At 40.3% G+C, this 6100-nt stretch overlaps 1 pseudogene; it reads right to left on the reverse strand.

Moving 5' to 3' along the window:
• Window positions 1–1326: 1326 nt before the first annotated feature.
• LOC102827907 lies at window positions 1327–5869 on the reverse strand (annotated as a pseudogene).
• Between the last annotated feature and the right edge of the window lie 231 nt (window positions 5870–6100).

A 6100-nucleotide genomic window follows, 5' to 3' on the forward strand; every position in this document is an offset into this window, starting at 1 on the left:
AACACTCATGGAAGCAACAGTTAAGAAATCAAATGATGTATTGCATTAGGCAAATCTGCTGCACAGGACCTTTTTAAAGTGTTGAAGAGCAAAGATATCGGCTTGAAGACTAAGGTGTGTCTGACCTAAGCCATGGTATTTTCAATAACCTCATATGCATGTGAAAGTTGGACAGTGAATAAGGAAGACCATAGAAAAATTGATGCATTTGAGTTATATGGTGTTGGAGGAGAATATTGAAAGTGCCATGGGCTGCCAAAAGAACCAATAGATCTGTTTTGGAAGAAGTGCAGCCAGAATGCTCCTTGGAGGACAAAATGACCAAACTTCATCTCTCATATTTCAGACATATTGTCATGAGGGATCAGTTGCTGGAGAAGGATATCATGTTTGGTAAGGTGGAGGGTCAGAGAAAAAGAGGAAGACCCCCAGCAAGATGGATTGGCATAATGGCATCGTCAGTGGGCTCAAGTATGGCAACAATTGTGAGGTTGGCCCAGGACCAGGCAGTGTTTCATTTTGTTGTGCATAGGGTCACTGTGAGTTATTACTAACTCAATGGCACTTAACAACAGCAGTCTTTACGGAGTCCTGCTGTGGAGTTGTAGCATACGAAATGGACTGCTAACCCACCGTAAGTCCTATGGTTTCCAAGGACTGCTCCTTGGAAAATGTAGACAGGGTTGCCATGAGTCAGAACCAACTTGACGGCATTTAACAATATCAGCAATCTTGATGGAAGCTCAGTGCCATGACATTCTCCTGCAGGGCAGTGATAGGGTGTAAGTGTCAGCCTTTCTGTTGGCACCACAGTGCTTAACCATTGTATCGTACAGGAAAGGCAGTCATCTGCAGTGAGCCATTTTCCTTAACGCAAAGAGTGGAGGGACATCTTGAACCATTGCTATTTTCCAGTAACAGAGGGCCTGGTTAAGATGCAACCTTATCAATGCCCATCTTGTTCATAAGTGCATTTCTATCACTTTCCATATGCCTTGCATATAGCAGGTGGTTAATAACTATGGCTGTTGAATACTTAGCTTATACCTCTTTTGTTTTGTTTTTTTACAATCACATAAAGAAGCATTTATTTGAGGTTTAACATGAAATCACACAAATAAAATTTGTATAAACACAAATCCACATTGAGTCAAAATCCAGATAGCAAAGGATAAAGTAAAAACAAAAGAAAATTAAGTGGTGACACAATGTGCCTTGTACACTAAAGAGTCTTTTACGAAAAGTCACCTTAGATCAACAGAAGACCAGTCTTCACTGTCATCCTGCTAAGATGGGTTACTTTAGCATTTCCTCCAGTGTCCTCCTTTAGTCTGGCTGGTAATTGTTTTGGTGGTTGCTATCCCCTCCAGGTGGAATTGGACCACTCTGTCACTAGACAGCTACAGATTTGAAGCCTGCACCCCAGATCACTGAGGATCATCCGGGCAAGATTGGGGTCCTGGTGTGCCACTGTGAGCTAATGCGTCAGACTGCAAAGTCATTTGAACTGCAAAGTCGGTGGTTCAAGCTTACCAGCTGCTCCTTGGAAACCCAATACAGGGTCGCTGTGAGTCAGAATCAATCGACTCCACAGCACTTAACACCAATAACAGCCCCTTGAGATGCCTTGCTACACGTACTTTGTTGGCCACTGTGGTCTGCATATCCCTGTCCATATCCATAGTTCTCATAGTTGTACCCAGTATGATCATATCCGCCATAGTCACTATAATTTTGACCACCACCACAGGCACTATTGGCATTTCCATATCCTTGAAGATCATAGTTATTAAATCCTTATTTCCAGTCTTGGGCCTGGCCTCTTCCACCAGCTGCAGCTCCTCTTCCTCCTTTCTGTTGTGGTTGTTGCTCCTACTTACCCCTTTGGGCTGCACAACTTTGATTTCCCACTTCCCAGAACCGATTTGATAATATCTGCTTTCTAACAATTTCTTTGTTGTTGTGGTGGTTGTTATGTGCCATTGAGTTGGTACCGACCCACAACGACCTTGTGCACAGCAGAATGAAACATTGCCTGATCCTGGGTCAACCTCACTATTGTAGCCATGCTTGAGTCTGTTGATGCTGCCCGTAGGCCAATCCATCTAATTCTTTTACTGACTCTTTATCTATATATATATGATAAAACAAAATCCTCCTCTTTCATTTGTTTTTGTATCCGTGGGAAGTTCCATATTTTCAATCTCTCTGAATGTGCCAAAATATTCTTTCATTTGCTCTTCAGAAGTATCTGGACTCAGTCCAGCCATTAAAACTTTTGGGGTTCCTTCCCTTTTAAAGCTTTGGCCCTTTTGGGGTCTGTTAATTTGCCATCCAGTTTGTGTTCTTTCAGTTCCAAAACCTAATCAACACTAGCAGCATCTCTGAAAAGTCCAAATCCTAATTCTCTTGACTGTCCAGTGAGTGAATCTGTTTTAATTGTGCAGTCTACAACTTCTCCAAATCAAGACAAATACTCAGTCAGATCTTTCCTGCTGGTATCTCAGCTCAAGCCTCCAATAAAGATTTTACCGTCACGGTCATCCTGCTGACTCTTGTTCACGTTTATCTTGGATCCCTCCGCGAATTCCTCTATGTTGCTGTACTCGTTCATGTCCTCCATTGTGGTGGCAGAGTGGTTGGCAAGGGGTGCTGGCCTACAGACCTTGTCACGGCAATAGTGGCCAGCTTATACCTATTTTAAGAAGAGGGCACTACTCATCCGAGGCGGCCAGAACAGTGCTGGCTCACATCAGTCTTCTTTTGTAGTTACTAACAGCAAACCCTTTATTCTCACAACTGTCTTGTTTTGGATTACGTTGGCACCCAATTTAAAAATACATGCCACAGGCTTACAGAATGTGCCCTTTGGTTGTTTAAATGATTATATATTCCTGAGTGGTTTCGTGTACATCACCCCCCCAAAACAAAGCAAAACAAAAACCGGAGGGAATGGAAGTAAACACTGTTGAATGATGATGCGTGGAGGAGATTGTGATCATTGCAATGAAACAATGAGTGTAAAACTGATATTCTCCCATGTAACATAGTCTCACTGTTGTTGTTTTTAGGTGCTATTGAGTCAGGTGCTATTACTCAATTTACAATAAAAGCTAAAAAACAAAAATACATGCCACAACTTCATAGCATTGTCCTTCCTTTCAAAAAAATGTAGATTTATTGAGGTGTAATTTACATGCCATACAACTCATACATTGTAAGTGTTCAGTTAGATTTTTATTTGAATCATTCACTTGAGGTTGTATAAAGCTCATCACAGGCCAGTGTTAGAACACTTTATCACCTTAACATGTTCCCTCATGCTTGTTTGTAGTTCCTAGCAGTTCCTAGCCCCAGCTCCAGGTAACCTCTGATCTACTTGATAGCTCTATCATTTTGCTTATTCTAGAAATTCCACATAAATGGAATAATAAAATACATAATTATCTTTCATCTGGTTTCTTTCACTCAGCTCAGCTTCTGAGGCTCATTCATGTTGCTGCCTGTATGAGTAGTTTGTACCTTTTTGTTTCTGAGTTCTATTGCTTTGTGCAATTATATCACAGTTTATTTATCCATTCACCTGTTGATTGGCATTTGGATTGTTTCCATCCTGGGACTATTAGAAATAATTGTATTTTGAACATTTGTGTACAAATCGTTGTGTGGACATGTTTTCATTTCTCGTGGGTGGATAATGAATTATGAATGAAATTGATGGATTATGTGCTAGAAGGAAGACCCCCAGCAAGATGGACTGGCAAAATGGCAGCATCAATGGGCTCAAGTGTGGCAACAATTGTGAAGTTGGCCCAGGACCGGGCAGTGTTTCATTTTGTTGTGCATAGGGTTGCTATGAGTCGGTATAATTTTTAAGACAATGCTAAACTGCCAAAGTGGCCGTACCATCTTACATCATGCCCACCAGCAGTGTCTGAGCGGGCCGGTTTCTCTACATCCCTAGCAACACTTAATGTTGTTTATATTTTTGAGTCTCGTTCTCTGAGTGTGTATTAAGTGGTATCTTATTGTGGTGTTTACTTGAGTCTCCCTAATATTGTTGTTGTTAAGTGCCGTTGAGTCGATTCTGACCCATAGCGACCCTGTATAGGGTTTCCGAGGAGCAGCTGGTGAACTTGAAACCGCCGACTTTGCAGTTGAAACGGCTTTGCAGTCTGGCGCATTAACCCACAGTGCCACACCAGGAGCATATTTTCAAGTGCTTATTAACTCTTCATATGCTTTCTTGATGAAATGTCTATTCATATCTCTTATTTTTAGTAAACTTTTAATTTTTGAATCGTTTTAGATTAATAGAAAAATTGCAAAGATTATTCAGAGTCCCTTCATAATCCTCACTCAGTTTCATTGTTTTTGTTGTTGTTAAAAATGTACATAGCAAAACATGTATCAGTTCAACAATTTTTATATATCTAATTCAGTGAGCTTGATTACATTCTTCAAGTTTGCACCCCCTTCTCACCTTCCTTTTCTGAGTGTTTTCATCTCCTTTAATATAATCTCACTGTTGTTAGGTGCTATTGAGTCGGTACCAACTCATAGCAATCCTATTCACAGCAGAACAAAACTCTGCCCAGTCCTGGGCCAACTTCACTATCGTTGCTATGCTTGAGTCCATCGATGCTGCCACTTGGCCAATCCATCTTGTTGGTGGTCTTCCTCTTTTTCTCTGACCCTCCACACTACCAAACATGATCTCCTTCTCCAGTGACTGGTCCCTCCTGACAAGATGTCCGAAGTATGAGAGACGAAGTCTGGCCATCTGTACAATCTTTTGAGCTGCTGTTGTCAGTTTGAGCCCATATATAGATTGTTCTTTCAAAGAGGGCAATGTTCAAGCAAATATTCATTACTAATAAGCTAATATTAATTACTAATAAGTACTAGAGGAACCCTGGCATTGGGATGCTGACCAAAGGTTAGTAGTTCAAATCTACCAGCTGCTTCTCGGGAGAAAGAGGAGGACAGCATCAGAAACCCTATACAGAGTCTTTATGAGCCAGAAGTGACTCGGTGACAGTGGGCTTTGTTTTTTGTTTTTGTTTTAAATAAGCTAGCAATCTGGTGTTTGGTTTAAAGGAGAACTCAGTGGATATTTTGGCTTAAGTTTTAAAGATCATCTCATGATGGTAATTTTGGGGCTTCATCCAGCCTCAGTGTCTCCAGAAAGTTTAGTTTACACAAAAATCTGAAATTCTGTCTGCAGTCCAACTCCTTTTTCACCTATTGTTAACATTGTACATTACCATGGTCCATTTGTCACAAGTAAGAAACCAACATTAGTATACTACTGTTAACCAATCACGATAGCAAAAGGAATAAAACACCTAGAAATTTTTTTAAAAAGTGCAAACCTGTACACTGAAAACTACAAATTATTGCATAAGCAAATTAAAGATCTAAAGAAATGGATAGATTGTAACATGTTTATGGATTGGAAAATTATATCATTGAGATGGCAAACTAAAATCCAGACTTCATTAGAATTTCACCAGTGGACTTTTTCTGTTCCAGGATGGTGCTGTGGAGTTATGCTCTGCAGAGTCGGTTCCAATTCATAGCAACCCTGTACAGAGGTTCCGAGACTGTAAATCTTTACAGGAGCAGAAAGCCTCATCTTTCTCCTGTGGAGCAAGGGGTAGATTCAAACTGCCGACCTTGCGGTTACCACTCCAACTCAGAGTCCTTTATGATATCAGGACTCCTTACATCAGAAGTACATGTCATCAACAAGGACGCAACAATGACGATGGTAACCATATCACCTGGCTAAAGCAGTGTTTCTTACCTTTCTCCACTGCTGAGTTCTTTTGTCCTCCATTTCCAAAATGTATTCTTTGGAAGCCATTCACAAAGTGCAGCTACTTTTGATCTTTTGATTGTTTTAAATAGGTTTGTTTGTATTCTTCTTCTTTTTTTTTTGAATGGGCCCAACTAAATTTTTTTTCTTCCGTTTTAGTTTTGGGTTTTTTTTCAATTTTTTATTGTGAATTATGTTATCATTTATATGGGAGAACATTAGTTTTACATTCATCCTGTCATTTATTGTTTCATTGCCATGGTTACAATTCCCTCCATG

The sequence above is a fragment of the Chrysochloris asiatica genome, unplaced genomic scaffold (genome assembly GCF_000296735.1).
Source record: "Chrysochloris asiatica unplaced genomic scaffold, ChrAsi1.0 scaffold00090, whole genome shotgun sequence".
NCBI lineage: Eukaryota > Metazoa > Chordata > Mammalia > Afrosoricida > Chrysochloridae > Chrysochloris > Chrysochloris asiatica.